General features: G+C 43.8%; 1 protein-coding gene and 1 non-coding gene across 3 annotated transcripts in view; one reads left to right on the top strand and one right to left on the bottom strand.

Annotated features, from left to right (window-relative positions):
- The window catches only part of RAB7A (RAB7A, member RAS oncogene family), a 70,746-nt gene that overhangs the window by 15,019 nt on the left and 38,357 nt on the right, over positions 1 to 17,370 (top strand). Inside the window, exon 1 of one of the 2 annotated variants that reach the window (XM_036868548.1) lies at positions 14,493 to 14,777. The exons of the other annotated variant lie outside the window; for it this stretch is intronic. The gene's annotated coding sequence lies outside the window, so the exon portion shown is untranslated. Of the gene's footprint in view, positions 1 to 14,492; positions 14,778 to 17,370 lie in introns of those variants that run through there. 2 annotated transcript variants of the gene reach the window in all.
- Positions 9,069 to 9,175, bottom strand: LOC118904628. The gene has a single exon (XR_005022076.1). It is a non-coding gene; the product is annotated as a U6 spliceosomal RNA (small nuclear RNA).

Below are 17,370 nucleotides of genomic sequence, written 5' to 3'. Positions count from 1 at the left end.
GCGCCGGAGCCCAGCCCAGGACGATGGCTGTGGCTGTGAAAGCGGGAGAGCTTGTTGGGCAGGTGTTGGGTAGCTGGGGGCTGGGCGGGGCAAGCGCAGTGGAGTTGGTGACGGAAGGGAGCAGGGCGAAGTGCTCCCGAAGAAAGGAGGGACCAAAGGTGCCCAGGCAGTGCTGCGTGCTGCGCTGCCCTGGTCTGTATCAGCTTCCAGTGACACGGAGAGGTTCCCAGCTTCCCCTTGCTGCTCGTTGGTGATGACGTCGCGCTCAGGGCCCCTGAGGGCCAGCTCTTGGTGCAGTTTTCCTGTTATTGTTGGAGGAACTTGTTTGGTGGGAATTGCTGGCTGTTAGCACATCGGTTTTTCACATCGTATCCCCTGGCTTACCCACTGGTACAAATTAATTGCCTCAAACAAAAATGGCGTGTTTTATTTTTTATTTTTAAAAATTTATTTATTTTATTTATTTATTTTTGGCTGTTTTGGGTCTTCGTTGTGGTGCGTGGGCTGCTCATTGCGGTGGCTTCTCTTGTTGGGGAGCACGGGCTCCATGTGTGTGGGCTTCAGTAGTTGTGGCGCGCGGGCTCAGTAGTTATGGCTCGCAGACTCTAGGTGCGCGGGCTTCAGTAGTTGTGGCGCGCGGGGCTCAGTAGTTATGGCTCGCAGACTCTAGGTGCGCGGGCTTCAGTAGTTGTGGCCCACGGGCTTAGTTGCTCCGCGGCATGTGGGATCTTCCGGACCAGGGCTTGAACCTGTGTCCCCTGCATTGGCAGGTGGATTCTAACCACTGTGCCACCAGGGAGCCCAAAGGCATGTTTTAGAGAAGGTTTCTGGAGTGAGAGCTAAGTACTTCTCCTGCACAGAGCATTCTTTGTATTTTTTCTTATGTATGTTTCCAGAAAATATTTTTTTTAAGATAAAAGAAGGTAAATATTCTAGCAAATGTCCAGGCTCCTAATGTGGTTAGGGTTAGGGCACGGAGTTGGCAGTATTAACTTCAGCTGCAGCCGCAGGCACTGGGAAGTTGTCCCCGGAATAAAGACTGTAGAAGTAGATTCTTTGTCATGCTCCTGTCAGCCACCTCTTAATAACTACGTTCCACCCTAGTGCTTCGAACGGTACTTAAACCCTGGAGCAACTAGGTTGATGCTGAGGTCTGTGCTGTGAGATGAGATGAACTTTGCCTGCTGCCACACACTGTCTCTCTTACTGTGGTCGTCTTCTGTGGTCACAAGAGGTTTAAGGAAGGAGTTACATTCAAGGAAGAGTGACTCATCCTGATCCTTCACCAAAACTAGAAAACAAATCGTACCTTATATTTGGAGAATATGCATGTACTTGGCATTTTCTGCTGAGAGAATTAGCAGTGATTCAAGGGCTTGAATGAGTTTGGTCAAGGTCTAAAAATTGGACTGAGTCACTGATATTTAAATTAAAAGACTGTAGACTACAGTGATGTCACACAAAATGACAGAGTAGGAAGCTTTAGTGGCCGGTTCCTCTACCAGGTCAGCCGTTGAGCTGGAAAGAGTGGTTGGAATCAGCTGTTTTGGAACTCTAGGACCTGATTGGATGAAGCCTTCCTGAGGGGATAGTCTGCTGGTCTTTCCTACGTGAGTGGTGGGCTCACAAGTGGACAGTTCTAGCCCTGAACAGGCAACAGTCAGCAATCCTTGGAGAGTAGGAGAATCAGATTTCCAGAATTCCGCACTATAAAATACTCAAGAGTGTCCATTTCTTAACAAAAAAAATTACGGAACATACAAAGAAACAGGAACGTGTGGCCCATTCACAGGAAAAAAAAAAAAAGAATTTGACAGAAACCATCCCAGAGGAGGCACAGATGTTGGGATTACTAGTCAGATATTAAATCAACTGTCTTAAATATGCTCAAGGAGCCAAAGGAAACCATGGGCAAAGAAGTAAAGGAAATTGGGAATACAGTGTCTGAAGAAAAGGAGGGTATCAAGAAAGAGTAATTATAAAAAGGAACCAAACAATTCTGGAACAGAAAAGTGTAGTAACTGAAAGGAGAAACTTATTAGAAGGGTTTAAGAGTGGTGTGAGCAGAAGAATGAACCAGCAAGCGGAACGTTAAGGACAACTGAAGTTATTCAGCCCTGAGGAACAGAAAAAAAAAAAAAAAAAAAAATAAAAATGAGAAAGGAACGCAGCCTGAGTGTAAATGGATTAAACTCTCCTGTTCTAGCTTGGACTAATGAGGGAAGTAAGATGCAGCCACGCCCCAGCCCGGGCCCGAGGCTCAAGGGAGAGGAGAGCTGAGCGCTCCATCATTGCAGCGCGCCCGCTTCCAGGCCCTGAGCTGGAGCGCTGAGCACGGTGCGCCGGGTGGGGCGGTCCAGCCCCTGCCCTCCCAGCCTCGCTCCCCATTTCTGTCCTGCGTGTGCCTGACACCCCCGGCTTCCCGCCGCCCGGATGCCTGCTCTCCGTTTCCTGCGCTCAGACCCACGCCTCGGGGTCCAGCTGGACTTCACCTCCTCACGAAGCTGCCCTGATCCCTCCCACCGCAGGTGAGCATGGGCTGTGCTCCGTGTCTCCTTGGTCCCTGTGAACAGGTGGCTGCACTGTAGTTGGGCCCCTGTCTCGTCTCCCAGCTGACTGGGAGCTCTTCAGGCAGGGTCTGTGTCTGATTCCTCTTGGGGAGCCCAGTGGTGCTTGGCCTGGGTTGTGGGCACCCCAGGGAGAAAACTGCACATGCAAAGTGTCAGTGGGAAACTGAGCAGTTCAGTGAGTAAAGTGCAAGGCGTGGGCGGTGACCTTGCAGGTCTGCAGGGGGCCAGTCACACAGGTCCTGACAAGCCCAGTAAGGAAACTGGGACTCGCTGGGGAGGGGACTGGAAGCTGGCGATGGATTTCAAGGAGCGCAACACTGGTTGACCGCACATTGGGCTGCTTAGCGTAAAAAAGCCAAAACTGGGGGGATTAAGAGGTGCAGCAAATCCCCAGCCCGTCCCAGTCCTCCTCTTGCTTCCCCGCTGCGCTCTCAGGGTGTGGCACGAAGGAGGAGCCCTCTTGATGGGTCAGAGCAAGACTCATGGGCAGGGTCACCGAGCGTTGAAAGGCTGTACACACAGCGCTGGTGGCTGCGCAGCGTTTCTCCGGGCTTCCCGGGAGCCCACGCGGGAGCTCCCAGACGGACATCTGACACACAAATTCACCACCTAAAATGGAAATACCAGGTTCCTGGGAATCTGGAACTTGCTTTTTAAAAGGCACCTTTCCATCATCCCCTCCACCCCTCTGGGCTGCTGTGTGTTATCAAGACTCCTCCCTGTGGACCCCCCAGGATGTCTGGCTCATGCGGAGCTCCCTAGAATCTCAAGCTGCTGAACAGCCCATGCCTTTGGTCAAGCCTCTTAAAGGGGACTGCTCCATGCCACTGTTATAAAAGGAGAAATCACAGTGGAATACAACTTCCGTATTATAGTCAGGGAACTCGACTATACAGGAAGTGACCCCAAGCCTCTTTGGGAGGGGCACACCCCCTATCACTTCTCTGACTCTCCACACAGGTTGGTTCATGGTGCTTGTTATCCTATAACGAACCTCTTGCTTGTAATGAACACAGGCTGGGTTCTCTGACATAAAGCATACTGGTGTTTTCTTAGGTCATTTTTTCAAGGTAATAGAAATAAAAACAAAAATAAACAAACGGGACCTAATCAAACTTACAAGCTTTTGCACAGCAAAGGAAACCATAAACAAGGTGAAAAGACAGTTATGGACTGGGACAAAATACTTGCGAACAGTGTGACTGACAATGGCTTAATTTCCAAAATGAATAAATAGCTCACACAACTCAATAACAAAAAAACAACCCAATCAAAATATGGGCAAAAGACCTAAATAGACACTTCTCCAAAGAAGACATAGAGATGGCCAATAGGCACGTGAAAAGATGCTCATCGCTAATTATTAGAGAAATGCAAATCAGAACTCCTTATACCAGTCAGATTAGCCATCATCAAAAAGTTCACAGGGCTTCCCTGGTGGCGCAGTGGTTGAGAATCTGCCTGCCAATGCAGGGGACACGGGTTCGAGCCCCGGTCCGGGAAGATCCCACATGCCGCGGAGCAGCTAGGCCCGTGAGCCATAACTACTGAGCCTGCGCGTCTGGAGCCTGTGCTCCGCAACAGGAGAGGCCGCGACAGTGAGAGGCCCACGCACCGCGATGAAGAGTGGCCCCCGCTCACCGCAACTAGAGAAAGACCTCGCACAGAAACGAAGACCCAACACAGCAAAAATAAATAAATAAATTAATTTAAAAAATTAATCTATTAAAAAAAAAAGCTTACAAATAACGAATTTTGGAGAGGGTGTGGAGAAAAGGGAACCCTCCTACACTGTTGTGGGAATGTAAGTTGATGCAGCCACTATGGAAAACAGTATGGAGGTTCCTCAAAAAACTAAAAATAGAATTACCATATGATCCAGCAATCCCACTCCTGGGCATATATCCAGACAAAACTCTAATTCAAAAAGATACGTACACCCCAGTGTTCATAGCAGCACTATTTACAATAACCAGGACATGGAAGCAACCTAAATGTCCATCGACAGATGAATGGGTAAAGAAGATGTGGTACATACATACAGTGGAATACTACTCAGCTATAAAAAAGAATGAAATAATGCCCTTTGCAGCAACATGGATGGAACTAGAGATTATCATACTAAGTGAAGTCAGAAAGAGACAGAAAAGTACCATGTGATATCACTTATATGTGGAATCTAAAATATGACACAAATGGAACTATGAAACAGAAAGAGACTCACAGACATAGAAAACAAACTTATGGTTACCAAAGGGGAAAGGGAGTGGGGGAAGGGTAAATGAGGACTTTGGGATTAACATACATTGTACAACTACTATATGTAAAAATATATAAATAACAAAGTTCTGTATAGCACAGGGAACTATATTCAATATAGTGTGATAAACCATAATGGAAAAGAATATAAAAAAGAAGGTATATATGTATAACTGAATCATTTTACTGTGCAGCAGAAATTAACACAACATTGTAAATCAAGTGTACTTTAAGAAATAAAATAATTTTAAAAAACATCTTCATGCTGTGGACTTAATGGAAAAGTGCCTGGAGGCTGGAGGAGCTCTGTTGATTTTTTTTTTTAAAGACCTTGATGGCCAGCTGGGCCAGCATCACCTTAGTGAAGTTACCTTGGCCAGTGGTTTTGAGGAGCTTTGAATAGTCCACACGAGCCTCCTTGTCAGCAGGGAGGCTTCAGTGAGGCCCTGCACCATGGTCACCTGCTAAGTACACTAACTGACAATATTAACCAACAATGCTAATTATGCTAACATTGCTAACTACCTCGTTTTATTGCAGTTTGCTTTATTGCGCTTAGCAAATATGCATTTTTTAATATCTTTATTGGAGTATAATTGCTTTACAATGTTGTGTTAGTTTCTGCTGTATAACAAAGTGAATCAGCTATATGTATAGGTGTATCCCCATATCCTTTCCCTCTTGAGCCTCCCTCCCACCCTCCCCATCCCACCCCTCTAGGTGGTCACAGAGCACCGGGCTGACGTCCCTGTGCTATGCGGCTGCTTCCCGCTAGCCATCCATTTTACATTTGGTAGTGTGTATATGTCGGTGCTACTCTCTCACTTCGTCCCAGCTTCCCCCTTCCCCACCGTGTCCGCAAGTCCATCCGTTCTCTATGTCTGCGTCTTTATTCCTGCCCTGCCACTAGGTTCATCAGTACCGATTTTTTTTAGATTCCATATATGTGCGTTAGTATATAGTATTCGTTTTTCTCTTTCTGACTTAACTTCACTCTGTATGACAGACTCTAGGTCCATCCACCTCATTACAAATAGCTCAGCAAATATGCATTTTTTACAAATTGAAGGTTTGTGGCAACCCTGCGTCGAGCAAGTCTGTTAGTGCCATTTCTCCAACAGCATTTGCTCAGTTCAGGTCTCTTTGTCACATTTTGATAATTCTCAAAATACGTCAGACTTTTTCATTATTATTATGTTATAGTGAATTTTGATCAGTGATCTTTGATGTTGCTGTTGCAAAAAGATTACAACTCCCTGAAGGCTCAGAGGATGTTTGGTAGTTTTAGTAATTAAGTATTTGAAATTAAGGCCATGTACATTTCTTAGACATAAAACTATTGCACACTTAACAGACTACAGTATAGTGTAAACATAACTTTTATATGCACCCAAAAGTTTGTGTGCCTATAAAATGCCTAAAAGTTTGTGTGCATATAAAGACTTGATTTAAGGCGGTATTCACTTTATTGCAGTGGTCTGGCACCAAACCTGCAGTATCTGAGCTGCCTGCATACTACTGTGCTAACCAACTACAGTAACAATACTAATTATATTAACAAGACTAACTATGCTAATGATACTAAATAAAAATTTTTTATTTCCAGGAAAAAAATGAGAAAAAAGAAAAAATGAGCTAAAGATCAAATAAAGATTATTGGTAGACTTCACATCAGAAACCTTGGAGGCCAGATGGCATGGTTTGATGTATTCAAAGTATTGAAGGGGAAAGCTGTCAACCAAGAATCCTATATCTGGCAAAACTGTCCTTCAGAAATAAGGGAGGAATTAAGACCTTCCCAGATAAACCAAAGCTGAGAGAGTTCTTTACCACCAGACCTGCCTGCAGCAAGGGGCTCGTCCTACAAAAGCTGGTGCTATTGTAGCTGGTGTTAAGAGACTAACTTACTTAAAAACCCAATTGTTAATCCTTTGTGGGGGGGGCACACAACATAAAGATGTAATTTTGTAACATCAGTAAGTGAAAGGGAGGCGGGTCAGAGTTGTATAGGAACAGTTCTTGTATGTTTTTGAAGTTAAGCTGGTATAAATTGGCCTTATACTGTTACTAGGATGTCAAATGTAATTCCATGATAACCAGAAAAAAAGAAGAGCCATAGGATATATGCAAAAGGAAATGAGAAGGGAATTAAAATGTTTCACTATAAAAAATCAGCTAAGGACAAAAGAAGATAGCCATGCAGGAAATGAGGGACAAAAAAGCCATAAGGCATATGAAACACAAACAGGAAAATGACCGAAATAAGTACTTCGTTATTAGTAATTCCTTTAACTGTAAATGCATTAAACTCTCCAGTCAAAAGACAGATTGGCAGATTGGAGAGAAAAACATCTATCTACTTGCTGTCCACAAGAAACTCACTTCAGAGCCAAAGACATGAAAATGTTTAATGTGAAAGGGTGAGGAAAAGATCCATGCAAATAGTAACCAAAAGAGAGGGCGACTATACTAATCTGAGGTGAAGTAGATTAAGTACAGCAAGAAGATAAAACAGTGATAAACATTTACACACCGTTTGACAGGCCCTCAAAATATATGAAGCAGAAATTAACAGAACTGAAGGGAGAAGTAGTTTGACAGTAATACTGAGTGACCCAGACAGAAGATAAGTGAGGAAGTGGAGGACTTGAATGACACAGTAAACCAATTCGATCCAGCAGACACACGCACGACCCTATCCACCGCCAACAGAACACACAGTCTTCTCAAGTAGACATGGGTAATTCTCCACCATAGAATATATGTTGGGCCATAATTTAAGTCTCAGTAGGTTTTAAAAAGTAGATTGTCATACGAAGTACCTTTGTGACCACAAAGAGATGAAGTTTAGAAATCAGTAACAGGAGGAAAACTAGAAAATCCAGAGATGTGTAGATGTTAAGTAACACATTCTTAAAGAACTAATGGGCCAAAGAAGAAATCACAAGAGAAATTTAAAAATATTTAGGAACAGGGAATTCAGTGGCAGTCCAGTGGTTAGGACTTGGTGCTTTCATTGCCACGGCCTGGGTTCAATCCCTGGTTGGGGAACAAAGATACCCCGCAAGCCGTGCGATGTGGAAAAAAAAATTTTTTAGGGACAGATAAAATAAAAACAACATACTAAAACTTAACGGGACATGGGACTTCCCCGGCGATCTAGTGGTTAACACACTGCGCTCCCCGTGCAGGGGGCATGGGTTCGATCCCTGGTTGGGGAACTAAGATCTCGAGTGCTCTGTGGCATTGCCAAAATAAATAAATAAAATTTTAAAAATAAATAAAACGGGACACAGCAAAGAAGTGCTATGGGGAAAATTTATAACTATAAATGCTAACAAAGATTAGCGCAGAAAACCCTTTAGATTGAGTGAGAATTTTTAAAAGGCTTATGTTAGTAAAATCAGAAATGAAAGTGGGGATGTTACTACCCATTCTATGAATAAAAAGGATTATAAGAGTCTTAGGAACATTTGCACACCAACAAATTGGATAGCCTAGATGAAATTGACAGTTTCCTAGAAGCACACAAACTGCCAGAACTAAATAGAAAATAGAAAATCTGGGCTACCCTGGTGGCTCAGTGGTTGAGAACCTGCCTGCTAATGCAGGCGACATGGGTTCAAGCCCTGGTCTGGGAAGATCCCACATGCCGCGGAGCAACTAGGCCCGTGAGCCACAACTACTGAGCCTGCGCGTCTGGAGCTTGTGCTCCGCAACAAGAGAGGCTGCGACAGTGAGAGGCCCGCACACCGCTGTGAAGAGTGGCACCCGCTTGCCGCAACTAGAGAAAGCCCTAGCACAGAAACGAAGACCCAATACAGCCAAAAGTAAATAAATAAAAATGAATTAAAAAAAAATCAGCTGTATTTCTTTCTTTCTTTTTTCTTTTATAATTAACTAATTTATTTATTTTTGGCTGCATTGGATCTTCGTTGCTGTGAGCAGGCTTTCTCTAGTTGTGGCGAGCGGGGGCTACTCTTCGTCCCAGTGCATGGGCTTCTCATTGCTGTGGCTTCTCTTGTTGCAGAGCACGGGCTCTGGGCGCGCGGGCTTCAGTAGTTGTGGCTCGTGGGCTCTAGAGTGCAGGCTCAGTAGTTGTGGCGCACGGGCTTAGTTGCTCCATGGCATGTGGGATCTTCCCGGACCAGGGGTCGAACCTGTGTCCCCTGCATTGGCAGGCGGATTCTTTTTTTTTTTTTTTTTAGTGAGATATTTTAATATAATTGCCTTATTAATAAAAATATGGAACGCTTTGCGAATTTGCGTGTCATCCTTGCGCAAGGGCGATGCTAATCTTCTCTGTATTGTTCCAGTTTTAGTATATGTGCTGCCAAAGCGAGCACGGCAGGCGGATTCTTAACCACTGCACCACCAGGGAAGTCCCCATCAACTGCATTTCTAAATACTAGAGATGAACAATCCAAAGAGGACATTAAGGAAACAATTCCATGTACAGGAGTATCAAAAAGAATAAAATACCTAGGAATAAATTTAACTTGGTAGGTGAGAAAGACTTGTAAACTAAAAACTATAAACATTGCTGAGAGAAGTTAAAGATGTAAATAAGTGGAAAGACATGTCACATTCATGGATTAGAAAAGTTAATATTCTTGGGAAACCATCTACAGATTCAACGCAATCCTTATCAAAATCCCAGTGGCGTTTTTTGCAGAAATAGAAAAACCTATCCTAAAATTCATGTAGAAAATCATGGGACTCTCAATAGTCAAAACAATTTTGAAAGCTCAAAGTTGGAGGTCTCTCACTTCCTGATTTTAAAACTTACTACAGGGGACTTCCCTGGTGGTCCAGTGGCTAATACTCCACGCTCCCAATGCAGGGGGCCCGGGTTCGACCCCTTGTCAGGGAACTAGGTTCCACATGCCACAACTAAGAGTTTGCATGCCACAACTAAAGACCCTGCATGCCTCAACTAAAGACTCCACATGCTGCAACTAAAAGATTCCTCACGCCCCAAGTAAAAGACTCCGCATGCCACAACGAAGATCCCGCACGCAGCAACGGAGATCCTGCGTGCCACAACTAAGACCCAGCGCAGCTAAATAAATAAATAAATATTTAAAAAATAAGTGAAGGAATAAAACTTACTACAAAACTATAGTAATTGAAACAGTGTGGTACCGAGAAAAGGATACACATGTAAACCAGTGGAACAGAATAGAAAGCCCAGAAATTAATCTTCACATTCATGGTGAATTGAATTTTGACACAGGTGCCAAGTCCATTCAGTGGTGAAAGCACAGTGTCTTCAACAAATGATAATGGTGCTGAGAAAACATCTGCCTGCGGAAGGATTTGGACCCGGACCTATCATCATATAAAAAAATTAAAACCAATAAAAGACCTCAATCTTTTTTTTTTTCTTTTTAAAATTTATTTTATTAATTTATTTTTGGCTGTGTTGGGTCTTTGTTGCTGCACGCGGGCTTTCTCTAGTTGCGGGTGAGTGGGGGCTACTCTTCGTTGCGCTGCGCAGGCTTCTCATTGCGGTGGCTTCCCTTGTTGTGGAACACGGGCTCTAGGTGCGCGGGCTTCAGTAGTTGTGGCGCACGGGCTCGGTAGTTGTGGCACACGGGCTCTAGAGCGCAGGCTCAGTAGTTGTGGCGCACGGGCTTAGTTGCTCCGCGGCCTGTGGGATCTTCCTGGACCAGGGCTCGAACCTGTGTCCCCTGCATTGGCAGGTGGATTCTTAACCACTGTGCCACCAGGGAAGCCCAGACCTAAATCTTTTTTAAAAAAATTTTATTGAAGTATAGTTGATTTACCATGTTGTGTTAATTTCTGCTGTACAGCAAAGTGACTTCGTTATGCATATTCTTTTTCATATTCTTTTCCATTATGGCTTGTCACAGAATATTGAATATAGTTCCTTGTGCTATACAGTAAGACCTTGTTGTTTATCCATTCTATATATACTAGTTTGCATCTGCTAATCCCAAACTCCCAATCCATCCCTACCCCACCCCCCTCCCCCCCGGCAACCGCACATCTGTTCTCTATGTGTGTGAGTCTGTTTCTGTCTCATAGATATGTTCATTTGTGTTGTATTTTAGATTCCACATGTAAGTGTTATCATATGGTATTTGTCTTTCTCTTTCTGACTTACTTTGCTTAGTATGGTAATCTCTATCCATCCATGTTGCTGCAAACGGCATTATTTCATTCCTTTTTATGGCTGAGTAATATTCCAGAGCGTGTGTGTGTGTGTGTGTGTGTGTGTACACACATATTTATGTGTATATATACACATACATATATATATACACACATACACACCCCCCCCCCACATCTTCTGTATCCATTCATCTGTTAGTGGACATTTAGGTTGTTTCCACATCTTGGCTATTGTAAATAATGCTGCGATGAATATAGGGGCATGTATCTTTTTGAATTAAAGTTTTGTTTGGGTATGTGCCCAGCAGTGGGATTGCTGGATCATATAGTAATTCTATTTTTAGTTTTCTGAGGAACGTCTATACTGTTTTCCATAATGGTTGCACCAACTTACATTCCCACTAACAGTGTAGGAGGGTTCCCTTTTCTCCACACCCTCTCCAATATTTATTATTTGTACACTTTAAAAAAATTATATGGATGCATCAGGTCTTAGTTGCAGCATGTAGGATCTTAGTTGTGGCATGTGTGCTCCAGAGTGCTCAGGCTCAGTAGTTGTGGCATGCAGGCTCTCTAGCTGTGGCATGTGGGCTTAGTTGCCCCATGGCACGTGGGATCTTAGTTCCCCAACCGGGGATTGAACCTACGTCCCCTGCATTGGAAGGTGGATTCTTAACCACTGGATCACCAGGGGGTCCCTTGTAGCCTTTTTTTTTTTTTTGGCTGCATTGGGTCTTTGTTGAGGTGTGCAGGCTTCTCTTGTTGCAGAGCACAGGCTCTAAGCACGCGGGCTTCAGTAGTTGCAGCACACGGGCTCAGGAGTTGTGGCGCGTGGGCTCAGTAGTTGTGGCTCGCGGGCTCTAGAGCACAGGCTCAGTAGTTGTGGCGCATGGGCTTAGTTGCTCTGCGGCATGTGGGATCTTCCCAGACCACGGATCAAACCCGTGTCCCCTGCATTGGCAGGTGGATTCTTCATCACTGTGCCACCAGGGAAGTCCCCCTTGTAGACTTTTTAATGATGGCCATTCTGACCTGTGTGAGGTGGTACCTCATTGTATTTTATTTTATTTTATTTTTTAATTTGGCTGCACCAGGTCTTAGTTGTGGCACGTGAGATCTTTAGTTGTAGCATGTGGGATCTTTAGTTGGCGGCATGCAGGATCCTTTAGTTGCAGCATGTGGGATCTAGTTCCCTGACCGGGGATCGGACCCAGGCCCCCTGCATTGAGAGTGCGCAGTCTTAGCCACTGGACCACCAGGGAAATCCCCCTCATTGTAATTTTGATTTGCATTTCTCTAATAATTAGTGATGTTGAGCCTCTTTTTATGTGCCCGTTGGCCACCTGTATTTCTTTGCAGAAATGTCTATTTAGGTCTTTTGCACATTTTTTGATTGGGTTGTTTTTTTGTTATTGAGTTGTGTGAGCTGTTTGTATATTTTGGCAATTCAGCCCTTGTCAGTTGCATTGTTAGCAAATATTTTCTCCCAGTCCATAGGTTGTCTTTTCGTTTTGTTTAGGGTTTCCTTTGCTGTGCAAAAGCTTGTTAAGTTTGATTAGGTCCCATCTGTTTATTTTTGGTTTTATTTCTGTTGCTTTGGGAGACCGACCTAAGAAAACATTGGTATGATTTACATCAGAGAATGTTTTGCCTATGTTCTCTTTTAGGAGTTTTATGGTGTCACGTCTTGTATTTAAATCTCAAAGACCTAAATCTAAAGAGTTAAAACTTTGAGGGACTTCTGTGGCGGTCCAGTCGTGTTAAGACTCCGTACTTCCACTGCATGGGGCGTGGGTTTGATCCCTGGTCGGGGAACTAAGATCCCACATGCCACGTGGTGTGGCCAAAAAAAAAAAAAAAAAAAAGTTGAAAACGGGGATATTTCAAGAGGTGGGTTCAGCAGTGATTTTGTGGATATGATACCAAACGCACAGGCAACAATAGAAAAAAAAGGTAAATTAGACTTTATTACAATTAAAAACTTTTGTGTTTCCAAGGACAGCATTAGGAGAGTAAAAAGTCAGCCTACAGAATGGGAGAATATGTTTATAATTCATACATCTGATGAGGCTTAATATTCAGAATACATATTTAAAGCTCCTACAAGTCAACAACAGACAAGCAGTTTGATTAAAAATGGGTTCAGGACCCAAATAGACATTTCTCCAAAGAAGATATAGAAATGGCTGATCCACGCACACAAAATACACAGCATCACTAGCCGTTACGAAATTCAAAACAGCGATATACTACTTCACATGGATTATGATGGCTCTTATTTTTTAAAATGCAAAAAATATGTGTTGGTGAGGAAGTAGAGAAATTGGGACCCTCGTGTATTGCTGGTAGGGATGTAATACGGTGCTGGAGTTGTGGAAAGCAGTGTGGTGGTTCCTTAGAAGATTAAACAAAAGTACTGTATGTCCTGGCACTTAGGTGTATATACCCGCAGAATTTGAAATCAGGATCTCAAACAGATACTCGTGCACTACTGTTCACGGCAGAACTATTCACAACAGTCAACAGGTAGAGAGTGCCCGTGTGCTTACCAAGTGGTAAATGGATAAGCCAAGTGTGGTACCTAGGTACAGCGGTGTATTATTCACCCTATAAAGGAATGAAGTTCTGGTGTGGGCTGCAGTGTGGACGAACCTTGAAAGGAAAGCATGCCAAGTGAGATAAGCCAGTCGGGAAAGGACAAATACTGTGTGACCCCGCTTACAAAAGCTATTTAGATAAGGCCAATTCAGAGACAGAAGGTAGAATAGAGATTACCACAGGCTGGGGGAGCAGGAAATGGGGAGTTATTGCTTAATCTGCATAGAGTTTCTGTTTGCCCTGATGAAAAAGTTCTGGAAATAGGTAGTTGTGATGGTTGCACCACAGGGTGATGTTCTTAACACATGCAGAAATTAAGATCAGTATGTTCTCTTCTAACAAGTTCTTTCTCTCAAATAAAAGCCAAACAACATCTTAACTGACAGATCTCTGACCTTGAAATGTGATTTTGTAGTTACATCAAGGTTGGTAAACAGCAGTAGGGAAACTGAGAATCTCTATTCTAAAGCTGCTGTCGTAAGTCGACCACGCGTCACCACCTTGTAGTGTGCTCAGCAGCGCTGCGTGGACCTGTGCAAAAGCACACAAACCTGACCTAGTTACAGACTGTTCGGCCCTTTTCCTTTTTAGCGTGGTACTGGTGTGTTTCCACCTTGAGTTAGTGTTTGGCAGTGATATTCCTAAATGGTATCCGAAGCAAGCTGTGCATCGGTGATCTTCTGAGGCACGTGGATCTTTATTTTGCCAGAATCTTGCCAGCACAGTTTGAGTCCCTTTAAACCTATACTTCAGTAATAACCTGTGGATAGTAACCTTTGAAATGGAAGCAGAGTGTTTGGAAACTTCTGACATCCTGTTCTTTAGCACTTCCTCCTCAGCCTAAGGGGCTGGGCTTTTGCCTGAGCCCTGCAGTCTGCTGGGTTTTCACATCTACCTGGTGTGATGGTTAATTTTGTGTGTCAACCTGACCGGGCAAGGGATGCCCAGGTGTTTGCCTAAAGCATCATTCTGGGGGTGTCTTTGCCGTGTTTTTGGATGAGATTCACAGTTGAATGTGTGCACTGAGCCAAGCAGACTGCCCTCATCCAGTCCTGGGAGGCCCGACTGGAAAGAAAGGCTGAGGGAGAGGATTCACTCTGCCTTCAGGTTTCCTCCCGTCTTCCGTCTCAGACTGGATCTGACACCACCAGCTCGCCTGGTTCTCAGGCCTTCAAATTGCAGATCGTGGGACATCTCGGCCTCCATAACCATGTGAGAACTTCCTTACTAAATCTAAGTACCAAATCTCATGTATGTATTATATAATCTCATATAGTGTTACATAAACATAAATCTCATATATATGAAGTTTATTTTATTTTTTTACAAACAAAAAAATTGTATTGTAGTTGAGTTATAATGTGTAGATTTCTGCTGTACAGCAAAGTGACAGTGATACGTTTATGTATACATTCTTTTTCTTTATTTTTTAACATCTTTTTTGGAGTATAATTGCTTTACAGTGTTATGTTAGTTTTTGCTGTATAACAAAGGGAATCAGCTATATGTATACGTGTATCCCCATATCCCCTCCCTCTTGCGTCTCCCTCCCACCCTCCCTATCCCACCCCTCTAGGTGGTCACAAAGCACCGAGCTGATCTCCCTGTGCTATGCAGCTGCTTCCCACTAGCTATCTGTTTCACATTTGGTAGTGTGTATATGTCAGTGCCACTCTCTCACTTCGTCCCAGCTTACCCTTCCCCCTCCCCGTGTCCTCAAGTCCATTCTCTGTGTCTGTGTCTTTGTCTTTATTCCTGTCCTGCCCCTAGGTTCTTCAGAACCTTTTTTATTTTTAAGATTCCATATATATGTGTTAGCATACAGTATTTGTTTATCTCTTTCTGACTTAATGAAGTTTATTTTTAACAACAGATTTTAAATGTCACTTAAAGGTAACTGGTAAAACATGGGCTTATATGTGGTGTCAACAGAACCATTAGGCTCTGTTCCTTCATCCTAATGGTTCTGTTTCTCTGGAGAACCCTAACTGGTACATCTGGCGGTAATAGAGTTACTCTTCCTGGAGACAGGCCCCAGAGCATCATTATGCTGATCTTTTCCATACCTTTGCTTCACGAGTACTTCTCACAGTGCAGGGAACTAGTGTGATTTGAGAATGGCCAGATGTACTCTGACTGGCAGAAAGGTCATTGCAGTCGCCAAGCCAACAGGCTTTTTTGATTGGTAAGTCCTTTGAGTCCGAGTGGGGAAATTCATCCAGGAAGCAGAAGAGAAGTGTGAGGTAGAAATGAAAAGCTAGTGAGAGCTGTGGGAAACATGGGGTCGAGAAGATGGGACTAGCGGTAACTCTGAGATCTTCTCCAGTCTAGCCGTTGTTGTAGGGAGCAAGGCAGAACCACGTCGTTCCCCACTGCCTGTCCCGCAGCGACTTCAGGTAGGGTGCGGACCTCTGTAAAGCCTTTTATTGTTTATAAGGCGCCTTTACCGATCTGCCTATGGGGTGAGCCCGGCAGCCCTAGGAGGTGGGCAGGAGGTCCTCCTACAACGAGGAAAGAAATTGAAGTGCAGATGTGAAAATTCATCATCACCCCTACCCCCCCTTATTCTGTGTTGAGAGTTTCTTTTGATTACAAGAATTATATATGCTTGCTATTTTAAAAGTTCAAAGGAGGCGAATTTTATATATATGTATATGATGTCAATGTCCTGTACACTCCTCATATCCCACTCTTAGGAAGAAGTCTTGACTATATCCTTGTGACCTAGCACATATCTTCCTGTTTGCTTACCAAGTGTCTCGTTAAACCGAGCTCGAGACATGGAGACCAGCTCAGTCATCTTTGTATCTCTAGCATTTCTCTCAGTGCAGGCGCTTGAGAAATCAGTCTGTTCCAAGGTCACCAGCTTCTGAATAGGCCTTATGCACCAAGGCCTATCTGTCCGAATTGACATGACCTCTGAGCCAGCAGTCCTTTATTTAGATTTTCAAGACTCGGTTCTACACAGTAGATTCCTCTTCTGGAAAAATGGGGCACATCTACTCTAGAGCAACAGCTGTCAACCAACAATCCTGCTTTAAAAAATAATTTGAGTTTTAGTTAAACTACAGGAACAGGGTCTGTGTATACAGAACTCAAGTGTATTGAAATAGTCATCTGAATTACTGACTGTCTTGGGCATTACTGAAAAGCGGTCAGGCATTTAAGATTTCATTTCTGGCGATGCCTGTCGACCCGTGGCGTCGTCCTCGTGAGCAGACCCTGACTGTGTTCCTGCTCTGCGGCAGCTGCGGGGCCTTTGCCTTGCCGTATCCCCCCCTCCCCGTGCTTGGCCGCCCGGATACGCCCAGGTTTTGCCGGTCACCTTCGGTGAGATTTAAAATTTCTTGTTGAAAAAAAAAAAAAAGAAAATTTCTTGTTGAAAATAAACTTCATGGTACTTAATGCCATTGACTATACACTTAAAAATGGTTAAAATGGTAAATTTTGTTATGTATACTTTAGCACATACATTATAATAAAGTAAGAATGCTTTCTATAACTTTATGCTAATAAATTCGAAAACCTGGGAGCTGAAAGTGATGGGTCGGTTTGTTCTAGGAAGCAGGTAGGTTTTGCCATGTGAAGATGAAAGGTGAAGAGGGCTAAGGGGGAGGGACAGGGGAGGGGAGATGGACACTTGAAGGGTTTCTGTTCACTCTTCCCCAAGAATCAGAAGGAACGTTTACCAACGCTCATTTCCTTTCAAGCCTTTCTCCCCCCAGCACAGTAAACTAAGCAAACCATGTCGTTTATTCTTTATTACAGACCTCTCCCACACTTTCTCTGAACTTTCTGAAGTGTT

The sequence above is a fragment of the Balaenoptera musculus genome, chromosome 11, assembly GCF_009873245.2.
Source record: "Balaenoptera musculus isolate JJ_BM4_2016_0621 chromosome 11, mBalMus1.pri.v3, whole genome shotgun sequence".
Classification (NCBI taxonomy): domain Eukaryota; kingdom Metazoa; phylum Chordata; class Mammalia; order Artiodactyla; family Balaenopteridae; genus Balaenoptera; species Balaenoptera musculus.
Note: the sequence above shows the minus strand (reverse complement) of the source record. Positions and strands in the feature narration are given on the sequence as shown.